This window comes from Phyllostomus discolor, chromosome 12 (assembly GCF_004126475.2).
Source record: "Phyllostomus discolor isolate MPI-MPIP mPhyDis1 chromosome 12, mPhyDis1.pri.v3, whole genome shotgun sequence".
Classification (NCBI taxonomy): domain Eukaryota; kingdom Metazoa; phylum Chordata; class Mammalia; order Chiroptera; family Phyllostomidae; genus Phyllostomus; species Phyllostomus discolor.
In genome coordinates, this window is record NC_040914.2 from 35,219,139 (window position 1) to 35,237,568 (window position 18,430).

Genomic DNA, 18,430 nt, shown 5'->3' on the forward strand with positions numbered 1-18,430 from the left:
ATGTCTTATCTTCTATTTAGGCATAACAGACGGGGAGGCTGTTTATGTGCATTTTCATCTAGTTTTCTTGATCTGGTGTTACGGTGATCCTAAAACAACCACCCCACTCACAAGGGAATAGATTAATGAGTGACCTACAGCACTTTAAAATTTACAGCGCTTTTCATTTTGAGCATGCTTGCAAGTGTTGAGTTTGTACTATACTATATATTACATTACATTATATATTAATTATATAATATTATATTATTAAATCAATGCTATATATGATCAGAGTTTATCACCAGTAATAGTAAAGAAGCGTAAATATTAGGAAAAAAACACAGAATTACAGACCTCACGAGGCTTAAGTGTGCATCTTAAAAATTCCACGGGCGCTTCCATCATTATGGATTGCAGCCCACCTATTTTTCCCGGGAAGTACCAGCGGTCACACCTGCTCGCACGGTCCAGAGATTCTACTGCACTTCTCCGGCTGGCCGCTAGGTGTCACGAGACCAAGTTGAGTAGGAAGTTGCCGCTGAAGCTAGTTCTCCTGTGAGAAACAGGAATTCCCCAAATGAAATAAGTGGTGTTGCACAAGCTTATTTACATGAGAATCCCCCAGACTTCAATTTGTCACAGACGCAGTGCTAGGTCGGGTTATTAGTGCCCAGGCTAGCCCGGAAAAGCCCAGAAGCTTCCTAATGAGCCTAAAATGGGTTCCTTACCTGTGAGACCAAACCCAGGAGTAGGGGCGACTCCCCAACATTTAGGCCTGGCACCCGAGCTTCTGGAGCGTCCACCTCCTCTTCTGGAGCCTGGAACAATGGTCGCTGCCCAGCAAGGGGGGTCGTGGGGAGGGACGGGAGAGCAGGTGTGACGCGCCAAGCACCCACCTGAGCGGTAAAACGGACTGCAAGAGACATACTGCACCCCTCCCCCGTTTCATTAGCCACGTGCTAGGGCTGGTTCTCCTCCACCTTTGTAGCCCAGACAGGCTACAAGGTTTCCTTTCCAGGCTGATGCTCAGGCATTACTAGGGCACTGGCTGCCCTGGGCAGAGCAGCCTCTCCACTCATCCTCCATGCTGTGATTGATTGGGCATGTCTGCTGTGGGCAGGCACGTAGGGCAGGGGGAATCACCTGGGATCTTGTTAAGTGCAGATTCGATTCACAGGCCTGAGACAGGCAGTGGGGGTGGGGGTGGGGGCTCTGGAGTCTGTGCTTCTAACAAGCTACCCTCATGTCTTTAAGGGTCCCCCTACCCCAGCCCTGGGAGCTTTTTACAAAGGCAGGCTCTAACCGGGAGTTTCACGTGAATATCAAGAAGTGAGAACTCTGCCAGGCTCTGGTCTCTGGTTGGCTAATACCTGGCCTCTCACGAATGGCCCCCTGACCTTGTCTGGATGGCTGAATGAGTGCTTCTACTCTTTATACTTCTTTGTTTTCAAAGTGCAGGTGACGTCATGTTTCACCGTGAGTCCAGGGACAGTTCAGTGCCTGTCCCGGCCAAGAGCCACCTGCATATACTACTCTTCAGAGGCTCCCTCAAGGGCACGGCTTTGCAGAATTTTATTCAATACAGGTTTACAAGATCAAAGCCCAGGTACGCCAGAACAGTACTATGAAGAAGAGGTAAATTTTCATTACGTGTGATTAAAATATAATTGCACAGCTACTTGTCTAGTTATTAATTTGCCCTCTCTACTATACTGAATTCTATGCAAGCAGGAACACCAAAGTGGTTTTTCCACCATGGCCCAGCCAATCAGCCTCCATAGTGGGTGTGCCAAAAAAAATAATCACTAAGTGCTGAGTCAGTGCATTGCTTCCAGCATCCCTTGCAGCATCCTGTCCTGCAGCATCCTGACGATAGTCTTTCCAGCTCATACCTTTTCTAATAGCGTTTGGTTGGTCACCTGGACTCCTTCGAGGACCTACATGCCTGCAATGCCCCTGCACCGACCACCAGGGGGCGTCATGGACCCTGAACAGCTTTGCACCAGGCTATTCCAAGGGACCCCCGAAGGGTCAAAATGCAAATGGCCATTTTTCAGTTTGGCCCCTGCACCAACTGTGAGTTGGATAGTTTGTTGGTGGTGTGCAGTGAATGCGTCCAGAGGAATGTTCTTCCTAGAGCCAATTGAAGGGAGGCCTCGGGTGGGAGTAATAAAGAAAGTGGTAAAAAAGAAAGGTCTGCTCATTTTCCTACCCATTCGTGGGGCGTTTCCAGAAGAAATAGCCCGTGTCACAGGACTCACAGAGACTGGAGCGATCTCTGAACCTATTTCTCTATATTTAACAGGCAAATAAACTTCCTGGAGAGAAAGGAGACAGAGTGAAGAGATGGTATTTCTGGATAGGGAGGTGTTTTTTAAGAAGAGAGAAGCCATACACTTGACCTTTCCCTTGTCACATCACTTTGACACAGCACTAGCCACAGCACTGGTTCTGCTGCACTGAAGGTGCCGGAAGGCCTGAGTACCACTTCTGGGCAGGGCCGTGAGGACCACCCTGGGGCCCTGGGGCTGGTGAACCTGGGCCGGGCACCTCCCCTGGGCTCCCAGTCACTCCTCAGACCTGCTGTTTCTGCCCGGGGCCCCGGCATGTCCATTTAAAGAAGACCCCTCCCTAGGGGGGGGTCCCCACGTGGCTGCAAACTCTGAAAGCACCGGAAATAGCCCTGACTCAGGCTGTTCCTAGGGAGTGTCTTGGATGTAAAATAAAAGCCACCAATGCATCACAAAGCTCCCTTCTAAAGGACGGGGAGACAGAGCTGCCCCCACCCCCAACATCTCCCTTACCATCCTCTAACCTTCTCCAGGAAGCCAAGTGGCTAGGCAGCGTGGCATACCCCTGCTGGGCACGCTGTACTTGGGGTGTTGGTTCTGGAGAGGCAGAACACTTTATGGTTATTGCTTTTTAAAAAAGCACAGCTTGCGGCTATGAGCGATCATATAGAGGTTTTTACAGCTCCACCCTGTACATGGGGACTAATACAGAAACTTTTCCTTCTTCCGTTGTGCTGGGTGTATTGTCTACTCTATGCCTTAATGTTTTTTAATCTTCGCCTGGGCACATGCTTATTGATTTTAGGGAGAGAAGAAGGGAGAAAGACGGAGAGAGAGAGAGAGGGTGAGAGAAACATCTGTCCCTTACCTCCCATATGCACCCCAATTGGGATCAAACCTATAACCTAGTTATGTGCCCTGGCTGGGGATCGAACCTGCAACCTTTTGGTGTACAGGAGGCAAGGGGTGGGGATAGCGTCCCAACCCACTGAACCACCCGGCCAGGACTATCCCCATTAAACATTAAAAATGCCTGTGTGTAGGTGGTGGGTCTGGCATTCATCAGAGTCTGCAACAGCTCTTACTGACCTGTAGTTCTATCTGACCTTGCCAATGATCTAGCAACTTCCTTAGTCCTAATCTTGGTGGTGGAAGGAATTTATCTTTGGTACCCTTCCCAGCCCACAAGGCCAATCTCACCTTCTGGTGGAAAAGGACAGTGTAACAGTGGCACCGCCGTTTTTTTTTTTCTGGGTGACACGAAAATGTGTAAGTGTGACCCTAACACCGGCCGCCATTGAAAGGGACCGCCTCACGAGAAATAATGAACGAAATCCCGAACCGTGTGTTTATGGTCATCACGGTTCACTTCATTAAGCCACAACTCCGACTGCATTCCTTCTGCTGCCCAACCCCGGGGGCTGATCTCGGAGGCCAGGGGGCCCAGCCCGTTCTTCCCTGTGAACTGTGCTTCCAAAAACACATTTGGGCACAACAGAGTGGGATGGAGTGGGCTGGAGGAGCCGGTGGCTGTGGGGGAAGGGGCCGTGGATGTCCCTGACCCTGAGTGTGTCAGCCCCTCTATCACGTCCTCTGCATCTTGACACTATTTTTTTCCCCAGGGTCCCCTCGCTGCTGTAAGGGATAGATCTTAACCATGTAGATGCCAGAACTGTCTGCAACCCCACGCATGCAGCCCTTGGCCTTGAGGGAGTGAGGAAGGCTGGGTGAGGAAGAGGAGACAGGGGGTGAGGCAGGCACCCCTGGGTTGCAGCCCCACTCCCAAAGGGGCCGTGGGGACAAAGCTTTTTGTCTCTCCCAGCCCAGGCTGCCCCACCTATGAAATACACCCCCTCACAGCTACTCATGGGCCATGGCAGCTGGTCCCCAAGGTGGCCCCCTTGAATGACGCCTCCCGGGGTTCATGTCTTTGTGCAGCCCCCTGGCGAGCCTGCCCTGGGCTGGCCTTGCCCCTGCCGGAGCTGCAGAGCGTGCTGTGTGGTGCTGGGCTGGTTCCGGGCCTGACCCTTCAAAGTTCTGGCCGCTCAGCCTCTTTGCTTTTGGGTGCCTGAGCCACCATATACAATGTCCAGGTATCATTCTTCATAGAAACCCTGTGGAGAGGCCCTGAGACCCCAGAGAAAGAACAACCCAGCCATCCCAATGTTCCCACCGAGCCTGGCCTCCCAGACACCCGGGGCCAAGGCTCCAGGCAGGGGACAGAAGCCATCTTGGACATCCTGCCCCATCCCCCACCCCACCTCTGCCCTGCCAACTGACTGTGGATGGAGAGAGAAACCAAATGAAACCAGAAGTTGAGCCTAAGAAAACACTTAGAATCCTGAAAAATAACATGCCTGTTCCTTTAAGTGCCTGCATTTGGGGGTCATTGGTTTGTGACTTGGGACATGCCCTCGAGTAGGGAATGCCAGCCGCCTGCTCTGTGAGGCTTGGAGAGGTTTTCTGTTAAGTCCCAGGATGCTGCCTGGCACATACTAGATGCTCAACAAGAACCATTTTATTGTTATTAATCTGGCTTGCGGGGTGGGGAGGGTTCCCTCTTCTGAGTGCTAATTAGCCTAAACCCCGACCTCTCGTGGGCCCTGGCTCCTGATATCCAGGGTTTTGTTTGATTCTGGAAAAGGGCTCTCATTGCACCCACCCACAGGCAGAGCCATAGTGAGCTGCTCTTCCATGCCAGCTTCCAAGTTGGGCACTAAAGGCCACAGGGGTGAAAAGATGTATCGGTGATCTCGCAGCCCATTCAGACTGGGGAGAAGACAGACATGGAAGGAGACCTAGCGGGGGAGAACAGTGGTGTGGTGAAGTGCAGAGAGAGAGGAGGGCTTAGGTAGGTTAAGTTCAGCTTCTAGTGAGGGAGGCTAGAGACCACAGTGACTTAAAGAAGGTAAAGGTTTAGGTTCACACAGAAGAAATATGGAGATGGGAAACCCAAGGCCACACTCATTCATCAGAGAGCCCAACATCTTGTGTCTATTTTCCTGCTCGTAACTTGTAACTTCCGACCTCAGGTTGGTCCCAAAATGGCTGCTGCAGCTCCTGCCATCATGCCTACATTCCAAGGGGAGAGGCAAAGAAAAAAGCCAGGTTTACTTATCCTCTTCTTGAAAAAATTTTTTGGAGTTCCCCCCACCCACCACATCTTCTGCTTACATCTCCTTGGCCACTGATTCTGTAAACCTGGGAAATGCAGCTTTTTAGCTGGGCCCATTGCTGCACCCCCCAAAAATAGGGATCTGTAAGCCAAGAAGGAAGAGGAATTGGTATTGGTTGGCAAGGCAGCCTCTACCACTGGGCCCACTCCTAATCTCAGAGGGTCATTCCTGAGGAGTGACATTTTTAAGCAGTAAAGCAAGTCTGAGCCACTTAGGGGCAAGGGAAAGCATTGCCAGTGGAGAGAACCTACCTCTGCCTAAAGCCCAGAGGTAGGACATCTTGTGGAGACTTTAAGGAACTCACAGGAATCCAGGATGAACCTTTCGCCCCTAAATCTGACTCCCTCACCTTCTTACTGGCAGCTTACTTTAGCTTAAGTCCCGTGAAAATACAAGCTTCCCCCATCCATTGTGAGAAAAAGCCAGGCTTTGCTATTCCTGCTGGAGTATGAGCGGGCTTGCATCGGGAAAGGGATGCCTTCTAAAGCGGCGGCTGGAGAGGCTAGAGCTGTGAGACTCCCAGTAACTCCCGAGAGACCCGGCTCACCGCTCCCTGTTTGTGGATTTCACATCACAATGTAGGACACGATATTGTAAAGTTACAGCCTCCTTAGCTCCGAGCCCCAGAGCCATAAGAACTCTCTGCTTCCTCTGTTCCTACCCCACACAACCATTCAGCATGTTAGGGGTCTGCAAGGAGCTCAGTTAGATACGCAGGCCAGACAAATGTAAAACACGTTGATTTTTTTTTTTTTTTTTGCCTTTCCCTAACTGGGCCTGCCAAGCTCGCTTGAAGAAAAGGAGCTGCATTTTCAAATGAGCCCCATTTCCTGGATCTGGTGGCACGTCTTCCTTTGGGCAGGTGTCCACCTGTGGTTACCTGGCGAGGCCTCTCATCTTCGCCACGTGTCCCCTCTCCGGCTGCATCTTGGTCCCTCCTGGCTTGATGGCCCATCTGCTGGGGGCTGGATGCCCACTGATGTTCCAGGAAGGCCTCTGTGCCCAGAGGCTCGACGCCTGCCCGCCCCTGCCCCCAACCCTGGCCAGAGAGCCAATGCTCACCTGCATTGGGAAGCACTTGACTTGGTCACGTGGTGACCACACAGCCCCTCCCCCGTGCAGCGGCCCATCCCCCAAGGAGGTGCTGCTTGGAAGGGGTGTCTCTGAACAGGACGTAGAAGGTGGCAGCATTATAACCTGGGAAATGTAAGCGTGTTGACATCCTTCACCGTCTCGGGCAGAACGTTTATCGTCTCTCCTTTGAAAACGGAGCTTTAAACGTGCCCGAGCCGTTGCTCCCACGTCCTGCTTCTCCTCTCCGCTCAGGCATTGCATCGCTTTCATATGCAACGGTCTGACACGACATTAAATCATTTTTTTAAAGTTTCATCTCGTTGAGCCTGAGCCAAGGCATTCTTGGGCCGGGTTTGCACATCCACCCTTTTCTTATATAGTTAAAAAGAAACACACGACAAAATACCTCTCGAGTGATTTCACTCTTGCCAGCGTCCAAGAATGAGCTACGTAAGTGGGCCCTTTCGGTTTCCCGGGCGCCCGTGGTATGGTTTCATTGTTGAAATATTCTCTGAGTGCCCACCATGCTCTGCAGGCTGTGAAATCGGGGGACCACCTGCAGAGGCACCCAGGATGTGGAGATCCGGGCTACCACCAAACACACTCTGGGGTAACAGGTGCTTCTACCTTTGTTATAAGCGATGCAGTAGCCAAACTTGCACCTCACGTCTGCTCCATCCGCCCTGCAAGAGCCTTTTCACACACCAAGGCTCTGAGTATGACAGGGTCTTTGTCATGATCCTCCCAGAATCCCCGTGGGCTTCCAGAGTCCTTGGGTGACCCATTGGATGCAGAATCTCCCCCGAAATAAACAGCTGGGAAGATGGGAGCCACAGCTGCTTCCATTGTGCCTTCTAGCCTCCTACCTGGAGCTGAGCACAGACCGGCACCCACAGCCCACCCAGGTTTCCCCCCATTTCTCACCCTGTCCTGACTTGACTCCTGCCCCAGGCCCTCCTCTGCCCACGCCCACGTCGGGGCTCCCCCAGCCCAGCCTGTCCCCACTTGGATTCCTCAGAACATGAAGGAGGATGGCAGAGATACGGGGGGGACAGCTGGTGGGAGTGGAAGGAATTTCCTCCCAGCCTCAGTCATTTCTGGGAAAGAGCCCAGCGCCTTTGGGACTGGACGATGATGAGGAAGAAGTGGTTGGATAAGCCCAGCCCCAGAGAGCTGCCCGGAGTCCTGGCTGGAAGGTCATGTTCAGGGCCCAGCACCGTCCCCAGGACACGCTGGGTAACCCACGCTCTGTCCTCATCCACAGCCCCAGCTGCCCCCCGGGAGCCCCTCCCTGGGTCTTTCCCCAGCCTGGCTTCTGCCCAGACGCAGGGGCGCGCCTCACTCCCCCTGAGATGCCACCAGCTGCCAGGGTCCTGTGTCGCAAGCCTGGCCTCTTCCTAAGACCGGGAAGCCGGTCTCCCCGGGCCTGGTTTCTCCTCCCCGGCCGGCTGGGCCAGTCTGGAAACAATGCTTGCAGAGAGAAGCCGCTTCTCCTGGGGGTTTTGGAAACCGCGGCTGGGCATCGGCAAACAGCGTGTGCACAGCAGGGCTGTGGTAGTTGCTTCCACGCCGGGAGGGTGGGGAGGAAGCGACACAGACAATGGGCAGCATTGTGTCTCTCCCAGGAAGCCCGGCTCTGCCTCACTTTCAGGGAAATTGACTCTGGGGCAGCAGCCCGGCCTGCTCCAGCGCAACAGCTTTATGTGATTATGTGAGTCCCAGGCGAGGACGGCCCGCCCTCCCTACCTCATTAACAACAGTGCCAGCGGGGACGGCCCTGCCGGGCCACGGGGGGCTCTGTGCCCCAGTGCGTCAGGCCAGGCCTGAGCCCGAGCGTAGGAAGCAGGACACACACTGGGTCCTCGAGCAGAAGCTGGGGAGGGAGGGAGGGAGTGCACTTTCACTCAGGGCCCGTCCTGACTGGGGCCCGTGGCCGGGCTGGGCCGGTCAAGGCTCCCAAAGGTGGTGGCCTAAGCTGGATCGCCTTCAGGTTGCGGGCTTTTGCACCTGGGTCCGGGGAGCTTGATTGGGTTTAACACAGGCAAACAGGCGCTTTTGTTCTGGGGGACAAAGGCCTCCGGGGCCTGGGCCCGGGTTTCCTCCCCGTCGCCTCTGGTCACTCTCCTTGTCGAAGTTTAATTAGGACAACGAGGTTTCACAGGCTCATTTCCCACTTCAGCAGCTTTCTGACACTTCCTAATGAGGGGGCTGCAGGGCGAGGGGGTGCTGGGAAGGAGAGGAGGGGAGTCCAGGGGCTGGGAGGGGCCGCCAGGGGGGTGTGGATGTGAGCAGAACAGGCAGAGGAAGCTCAAAACCGCACCGGATCCTCGGGGAGCTGGGGATGGATCTGGGAAGAAAAGAAAATAAAACACATCTAAACCGGCCTTTGTTTTCTGGGTGGCCGGATGGTAATTTCCCCCCAATTCTCTAAGGTTCTGGAAAAGAAAGCAAAGGGTCCGTCCGTGTTGACACGGACTTTCGGAACCGGATCCCACCCACCCTCAGCTCCTCTGACTCACGCCCAAGCTTCCCCCCCCCCCACCCCACGCACTGGGATGGGGGCCACGGGAGCCCCTGGGGACAGTGCCCAGCCTCCCACCTCACTGCTGGACCAGGCTCCGACACGAGGAAATGCTATTTCCTGTGTAGATGGCCGATCCACGTGAAGGGTGCCATCCCGCTGACTTTGATGGCCCTGGTGGCTTTCTTTGGCCCCCAAAGTGGGAAGAGATGGAGGCAGAGGGATGAGGGATGCCTGGGTATCCTTGCCTGTATTAGTCCGTATAGGTCTGGTTATGCTGCAGTAACAAACATCCCCAATGTTCAGGTGCTTCAAACCCATAAAAGTTTATTTCTTCTTTCGCTCCATGGCCATGGTGGGTCATCTGAGAGCTCAGTGCCACATCGCTCTTACTTCTGGGTCCTAAATGGATGAAGCATTGTCCTGTCATTGACAAGACTGATGACTGGTTTGGTAGAGGGAGAAAGAGAGGGTGACGGTGTCCTGGCTCTTGAAATGCCCTCCCAGAGGTGACCCATGTCAGTCTGGCTCATGCTTCAAGATCCAAAGATACACACACACACACCTACACACACACACACACACACACACACACACACACAGGGTCTGACAGAAGTAACACCTGCATGAGTGTGGTGGGTAGGGTCATAATAGGGGTGTCATAATTTGTAGTTTCAATTTGAACATTTCACCCAAAATGTCCTAGGGTGTGCTTGAGTGTGAGATTGTTATGTTACAGAATGACATGCTGATGATTTTGTAATAAAAGAGTTTGTAATAAAAGGGGGTGTTATTGGCGGCAGACCCTGTATCTATAGTCAGCCTCCAAGGAAGGGAGACAGGTCCTCTCGCCCTGTTTCTAGAAGAGAGAACCAGAAATATTTGGTTTATAGCACTAAAAACTTCTATTGCTCTGTAACAAATTATCCCAAAACTTAGTGACTTAACACAATAATATATATATTTTTTAGATAGAGGGGAAGAAGGGAGAAAAAACAGGAAAGAAACATCGATGTCAGAGAGAAACATTGACTGGTTGCCTCGCATACGCGCCCCAACCAAGGACCGAACCCGTAACCCAGGCATGTGCCCCGACCTGGAATCCAAAATCCAGCCGGTGACCTTTTGCTTTGCGGGACGACACCCAACCCACTGAGCCACACCGGCCAGGGCGATGTTTCTTTTCTAGCTCAGGAATCAGGGAGCAGCTTAGCTGAGTGAGCCTGGTGCAGGGTCTCTGCCGAGGCCGCAGTGAAGATATTCGCTGGGGCCACCGCATTGGAAGCCCTGACCGGGGCCGAGGGGTCTGTGGTCACGTGGGCGCGCTTACCCGGCTGCTGGCAGGAGACGTCAGCTCCTAACTGTGTGGGGCTCTCTGCTCTGCTGCCTGCGCATGCTCATGATGTGGCGGCTGGTTTTTCCCCAAAGGCAGGGGGGTGGGGTGGCGAGAGAGAGAGAGAGAGAGAGAGAGAGAGAGAGAGAGAGAGAGAGAGAGAGAGAGAGAGAGAGAGAGAGAGAGAGAGAGAACAGGAGGGAAGCTGCAGTGCCTTTTATGACCTGGTCTTGGCATCAGCCTAGCCTGCACTGAAGCAGAGAGAGGGGACCCGGGCAAAGAACGTGGGGCCGCATTAACACCGCCGCACCTGCGCTGGCTCCCCAGATGACTCTCAGAGCCCCGGAACCAATGTGCAAGGCTGGGAGCCCATCTGGCCCCAGCGTGGCCCAGCCTCTGAAGCTGCAGCAGGAGCCTCCCCAGCAGGCTCCCTGCTGGGCCCCGCTGAGGACGGTGTTGTCCCAGAGGGCAGGAAGGACACGTAGACAGTAGCAGGGCCACCGTGGGCTGGGGGGATGGCTGGTCCGACCATTTCCTTCTTGGTTGATAATTAGAAAACAATCCTGGAAAAATAGAACACCTTTTTATTTTTAAGAGATGAGCTTCCCCCTCCCTCGAAATTGTATTTATTTACTTTTAGAGAGGGAAGGGAGGGAGAAAGAGAGAGAGAGAGACACATCAATGTGCGGTTGCTGGGGGCCATGGCCTGCAGCCCAGTCATGTGCCCTGACTGGGAATCGAACCTGCGATGATTTGGTTCGCAGCCAGCGCTCAATCCACTGAGTGAGTTACGCCAGCCAGGGCAAAATAGAACATCTTAATGATTATGTTCTAATTAGAGTAGGACCTCCCTGGGAAGCAGTTTGGCAGAATCCACCAGAGGCTCCCGGGCTTCAGGCCCCAGGCGCTCCACTCCCACCCAGGGGAGGTCAGTCAGCGCCACGCTGTTCACCAGAAGACGTGGGTGAGAATGTCCGTGGCCGCTTTCTTCCCGAGAACTGGGTCACCCCCAAACGCGTAGGAGGTAGATGGCTCATGTCGAGTAAATCCGCCCAGAGGAAAGCTATGCTGGGACGGAAAGGCCAGGGCCCCGCTGTCCAGACCTCAGCCCCGAGAGGCAGAGAGAGGGCACTCAGGGCATGTACTTCAGGGCTCCAGTGAAGGTGGTCTCTTCCCACCCGCCGCCTCATTTTCTGGGGTTTTGGTTATCCACGGTTAACAGCAGTGTGAGCATAGTACATGGACTATCTCAGATATTTTGAGAGAGCGGGCAAGAGAAAGCACAATCACATCGATTTTGTTACAGTGTGTGGTTCTAATCGCTCTATTTTATTACGAGTTATTCTTGTTCGTCTCTTACAGTGCCTAATTTCTTTTTTAAAAAGATTTTATTTATTTTTAGAGAGGGAAGGGAGGGAGAAAGAGAGAGGGAGAGAAACATCAATGTGCAGTTGCTGGGGGTCATGGCCTGCAACCCAGGCATGTGCCCTGAGTGGGAATCGAACCTGCGATGCTTTGGTTCGCAGCCTGCGCTCAATCCACTGAGCTACGCCAGCCAGGGCTAGTGCCTAATTTCTAAGTTAAACATTATTATAGGTAGGCATATAGGAAAAAAACATCCCATAGATCAGGGTTTGGGAATATCCTCAGTCTCAGGCATCCATTGGGGGGCTTGGGACGTGTTCCCCGCAGGTAAGAGGGGGCCGCTGTCTATAAAATCCAGACAGACACTCCGGGGGATAAAAATGCACCCCAGCCTGGGCAGGGTGTTGACGGGAAGGGGTTAAGAGCCTTCAGGGTCTGGAAATGTCCTGATTTTTTTTTTTTATTTTGGTGGTGGATCCGCAGGTACACCTGTGTCTGTACACAGGTGAGCAATTCACAGGATACACATATCCGATGTGCACCCTTTACTGTAGGTCTAGAAGAAAAACCAGGGTGGGAACAGGTTTTCTGTATGTTCTGGCTCCTTCAGTAGCTTTGAGAGATGTTCCTTGTACACTGAAGAATTGATCATTCCATGGAGAAAAAACAAACAAACAAACAAAAAACCCCAGAAAAAAAAAACAGTATAAATGTCCCCTTACCTCCCAGACACGAGAGGCTTTGCAGGAAGACGTCATCTGGGGGAACCGACACTTTACTCGCACAATTTGCTCCCTGTGGGGAGAAAACCCCTGCCCCCCCCCCCCCTTTTCCTCTGTATCAAGGTTAGCGCAGCAAATAGTTTCAACTTTCAAATGTCATCTTCCAAGCAAAGAGTTCTCATTATGGTCTAATTACCTGGCTGTTGGGAACAGGAAATGAGGAGCTGAGCTATTGAACTTGGGGGCGGGGGGAGGGAGAAGAAAAGACGAGAACCGCTTCCTACCGATATTTTTCAAGTTTCAAAAAGATCGCTGCTTTGTCTCCTTGGGGGCTGCTAGGCACGTTAAAAACCTGCCTAATTATATATTTTAACAGGAAACCCAAGAGAGGACCAAGATAGCGCAATTTCAATCTTTTGGATAAACACAAACAAATGTGTGGGCGTGTGCTATAAATATATACGTCATATTTTAAAATGCCTAGTCACATATTTGCTCAAGGAATGTCTGTGCATGGTGGGAAAAAATAATACACGTCATCTATTTTCCTCAGAAAGATATAAATATGAAATTAAATATAAAACACTAAAAAAAACATTGTGTAGTGAGTTCTGGTCAATAGGGTTCCTTTTTCTTGGTGGATTTTTATGGTTGGTGTGACTTAGTCTGGGCAAAGGAACCTCACGAGAACCGGAGGGCTGGAAAATCCCAAGGAATGGAGGGCACTGGTCTTCCTGTCAACGGGCTTTATTGACAGCCCAGCCCGCAATGCCCCGCAGAGCACAGGTTCTTCTGTGGGGATGGGAACAGTGGGTTTCTGACTGATTTCTGTCTCATTGTTCTTGGAAAACATATGTCCCGCCCACCGGCCCCCCCGAGAATGGGCCCCCATCCCAAGGAAGTCGATGTCCCTTGGCTGCCAACCGCTGTGATTGATATTGGACACCACACGAACACGAAGAAAGCGAGGAGAAAACACAGGGAAACAAGATCTGTCTACTTTATTTCAAACGGCAAGTCTTTGTGAATGTCTCTCCCCGGCGCTTGTGGAGACACCTTGGGTCCTGGGCGTACTTTTAATCAGGGAAGTGAAACGTGCTTTAAAAGCAGCGCGAAGCCGGCGGATTGCGTCTTGCGGGTGAGATCGGTGGAGATGAGTGAAAACACCGCAGCTTCCTTAAAAAGCACACGGGGCAGGGAATGATGAATGCCACTCCTTCCCATGTCGAGGAGATATTTTGCAAGAGGATAGGGTCCCCGTCTCAACAGCTAAAAGGTAAAGGAAGGCGTTTTTCAAGGGTCAAGCAGGTATACAACAAGGTATACCCATAACTTGGGCACAAAAGGTAAAATCTTAAGGGTGGCTTTAACCGGTTTTCTGTCCATCTGAAAACACATCAGTAGCCCTGGCTGGTGGAGCTCAGTGGACTGAGCGCGGGCTGTGAACCAGGCATCGTAGGTTCGATTCCCAGTCAGGGCACATGTCTGGGTTGCAGGCCATGGCCCCCAGCAACCGCACAATGATGTGTGTGTCTCTCTCTCCCCTTCGCTTCCCTCTATAAAAATAAATACATAAAAAATCTTAAAAAAACGCATCGGTGCATTTAGCAAAAGTTAGTGGTTTTATATTTAGTTACTTATTTGTTTATTAATTTATTATTCCTATTTTTAATCCTCGCCCCAGGATATGTTTACTGGTTTTTTAGAGAGAGGGGAAGGGAGAGAGAGGGAGGGAGAGAGAACCATCAACGTGAGAGAGAGAGCCATCGGTCGGTTGCTCCCTGGACGTGCCCCGACTGAGGCTGGGAACCCACGAGCTAGGTACATGTCCTGACCAGGAATTGAACGCTCAGCCTTTGGGTGTGTGAGGCCACACTCCAACCAAAGGAGCCACATGGCCGGGGCAAAAGGTAGTCGTTTTATTAGATGCATTCTTGCTATTCCCTTGTACGTGACCGAACGAATGAAGCAACAATGCACACGCAGCGTTTTGTTGTTACTTGGTGGGGGAGGAAAGCTGCGTTCCTGCCGCCATCCCGGGTCCTCGGAGCCCAAGAAGGGAATTCCACCGAGCTTGGGGAGTCGTCTGTCCTGCAGGCAAAGACGCGCCAGCCTGACGTCCCTTTGCAACTCAGGGTGGGTGGCGCCGGCAGCCCCCGATGGCCTGGGCGCTGGTCAGGAAGGCAGTGCTGTGTCTGGCCGGGCCCCATCACCGCCCGGAGCCTGCTCCTGCCGCATCCCTGACAGTTTGTGGGGACGAGTTGGAGTGACGGGGGGGACTCCCCCACTCACCCCCGGCGTCGTAAATGAGGGGCCTAAACATGGCAAAAACTGCTCCTCTCTAGCCAGGACCCTTTTTTTTTTATTTTGTTAAGATGAAAAGATGTGAAGGAAGATGGGATATTATCCTGACAATGTCGGCGTTTGGATGGGCGTGTGCCTTTGGATGCCTCTGGTCCTCTCTCCTCATCCCGACCCCCTCTTCCACGCCCACCAGCCTTGACTCCCTCTTCAGATGGCCCCCACTCAGGCTCCTGGCTGTGACTTTGGGGTTGGCCATGTCCTGAAGACGAAAGAGGCAATGCTAGGGTTTCTTCTGGAAAGTAAAGGTTTCAAAGCAAAGGTGGAAATGCGGGTTTCATGGGTTCCCAGGGGGAGCTATGGACAGAGGCACTGGCTGACCCCATGTCAGATGCCCGCTCGCGGTCACGGAGACACAGCTCACGTTGTGATTGCGGTAATGGCTTTGGGAGGGCCAGAGCGGCCTGGGGCCAGGAGGGTGGGTGCCAGGCCTGTGTCTGTGACCATTAGCCCTTTCCCCTCTGACAGGTGGACGGTTGCTTTGGAGTCCTGTGGTCCTCACGAATCTCCTCCTGTTTAAGTGCATCCTTCTCTCTGTCATGGGGGCTTCAGCCAACTGCAAGGTCTGATGAAACTGGGCCCCACAGAGCCCGGAGGAAGCCCTGGGCAGCTGGCCCTCCACAGGCAGGGGCGTGATGGGGTTCTGGGAACCCCTTCTCCACCGTGGGCCGGGGGAGCCCCCACCCCCTCCCCACCCCGGATAACGTGTTCCAGGTGCTCAGTCTCCAAACAAAGACGCTTTTTTTTCTGCAGCCTGAGAATGAAGAGTCCTCGCTAGCTGCATAGCATTTTCCCGAGCTGCTCATATTTGGTTACAGTGAGATCGGTTATTTCACAGGAAACCCAGCAGAGGTGCCCGTAATTTGATTCACGTAGTAACTGGGAAAACTCAAAAGCAGGGAGCCGGCGGGCTGGGGCAGGGGGGTGGGACCCCGGCTCATTCACGCAGCGTTCAGTGGGGTCAGTGTTCGGCCCTCTGAGCAGGCCAGGGACAATAGGCCACCGGGTCTGCGGCCACCTCTGCGGTCGGGGTCACTGTAGAAGGTTTACCGGCGTGGCTCGAAGGGTAACACCCCGAACAGTTTCCGTGACCTCTATTATTCCAACTGATTTAACCTCTGTAATGGCTGTGAGTGTGTAACTCTGAAGGCCAGAACACATGGCCGGCCGGCCGTCTGCAGCAGGACCAACTCCAATGTGTAACAGCATCAGAAGTCAATTGCTACAAATGTATTGGGAGTCCAGTAGTGTTTGGCACTTGAAGAACATCATTTTACAAAGGGCCCAAGGGGATGTGAAAGAATTCCGGCAGGTTTCCTTAAACATGTCTTTCCAGCAATTCTTTATTTATAGCACCACGCTATCAATGAAATGAATCTGGGAGTTACTACACATTAGTAAAGATGCCTCTCAGTGAATAGGAATGAAATGGATGGAACTGGATACTCAAATCGCGATGGGTATGAATGGCTGTTAATCTAACGTCTTGGAATATATTTTACCTGAGATCAAGAGCGTTAAGAAACGCACACGTGGGCTGTGGGAGTGATTCGGTGAAGATTTTCATCACCCCCCGTGTCTGAGGATGTATGGATTCACACGCTCATAGCGTGGCTTCTCGCAGCCCAGCGCTGGCTGAAGGGCTGTGAATCTTTGGTGGGGGCAGCTCTGCAAACCCCCAATTCACCTCGGCTCCTGATTCCAGGGGGTGCTGGTGGGGCCGGGTCCTTAGATGCAGAACGGGGAGAACTTGATACAGAATATCGGAGAACTGAACACATTTGCATGCCAGGTTTCACGGTAAGCTAACAGCCCTCATGATTTGTCTTGGCTTCTTATCCTTCTGTGTCCATGAGCTGGGGAACGAGAGCTGACAGGGGGTGGTGGACCTTCCTGGTGGCCCGCAGTCACCGATTTGGAAGGTGGGGGAGGACAGCTGGAGTTGGGGGGGGGGTGGCATACACAAGGGCTTGGAAAGAGGATGGGAACCACAAATGTGGGCACTTTGAATTATTGATAGCTTCCAGATCCATGCCCCTGACCCATGCCCCTCTGCCTTGTGGCCCTCTGCGGGGACACACTCCTTCCTGGACGTGGATACGGAGCATGCTGGTCTGGCCAGAGCATCTTTGTTCAGTGACGAAGTCGTCATCTGCAGATACCCGGCAACTGGCCGCTGAGACCCAAGTTCATTCTCGGTGAACAGACTCCTGGGAGTTACTTACTATCGCAGGTGCTGCCCGGGCGGTGTGAGCAAAGTTGACGTCTGTGACGAAATCACCACCGGCCACTTCTCTCCACCCCCTTCCTAGGCATCGACGTGCTTTGCTTTCCCTCTTCCAGAGCCGTGGGGTACTACGTCCAGGCCTGCGGGTCCACTCTACTTTTCCAGTCAAGTCCCAAATTCTTTCCTTTCATTTGTAACACGGGTCGAATACACTAATAACTTATATTTATACTGTGTGACTCCCTATCAAGACGTTCAACCCAGGGAAATTGTTTAGCATTTAAAAAATAATCAGCAGCCCTGGCTGGTGTAGCTCAGTGGCTTGAGCATGGGCTGCGAACCAAAGCATTGCAGGTTCGATTCCCAGTCAGGGTACATGCCTGGGTTGCAGCCCACGGCCCCCAGCAACTGCACATTGATGTTTCTCTCTCTCTCTCTTTCTCCCTCCCTCCCTTCCTTCTCTAAAAATAAATAAATAAAATCTTTAAAAAATAATAAATAAAAATGATGTCAGGTGAAAGAGGCTTTTTATAATAAAAAATAAAAATAATCAGTAAAATATTTAGATGGGTTCCATTTTAATTTTCTTCCCATTTTATCAAAAGAGCAAAAACCATTTAATGGATAAAATAAAGACTTACCAGAAATATTTACAATGCTATATTTTAAGTAGTTTTAAACTATTACAAGTAGTTTAAATGATATGCTATAAATAACTGTATTTTTAGGTATTTCCTCATCATTAAGATGAGAGGGGCTGAGGAGAAGGCTGTCCCTGGTTCTTTCTGCCTTTACAATTTTGCGTTCTGCTATTTTGGTCACGCCTCTTTTTAGTTAGCGCACGCCAAAGGAAATATAGCCAGGTCTACCTTTTTTTCCCCACAAAAATCATGAAAAAATTTTAACATACAGGAAAGGTGAAAGAGTGGTACCATGAATGGCCATGAGCCCGCCCCCTGGGTCCCACGTCCGCTAACGTTCGCCATACCTGCCCCAGCTCTGCGTGGGCGCGGGCCCCTGCAGACCGTGCAAAATCTGGCTGCAAACGCCATGACCTTCAGCACGTGTTCCCTGGAAAGGAGGACATTCTTCTCCACGACACGACACGTAATCACGCCTAAGCAAACCAGCAACACTGAGCTATCAGGTGACCACAGAACCCAGGAGGGTTAGCTAATAGCATCTTAGATAATGGCATCTAAGACACGCTGTGTCTCCTTATCTCTTTTTATCTAAAAGAGCCACCCTCCTTAGCCAGGTACTTTCCTGCTGACATTTTTTTAAAAAGAGATTAAGCTTAATACCCAGTAGAGGGTCCGGTTGCTGGAGGCATTCTTCAACGTGTGTGTCTCAAGTTCACTCCAAGGCCAGCTTAGAT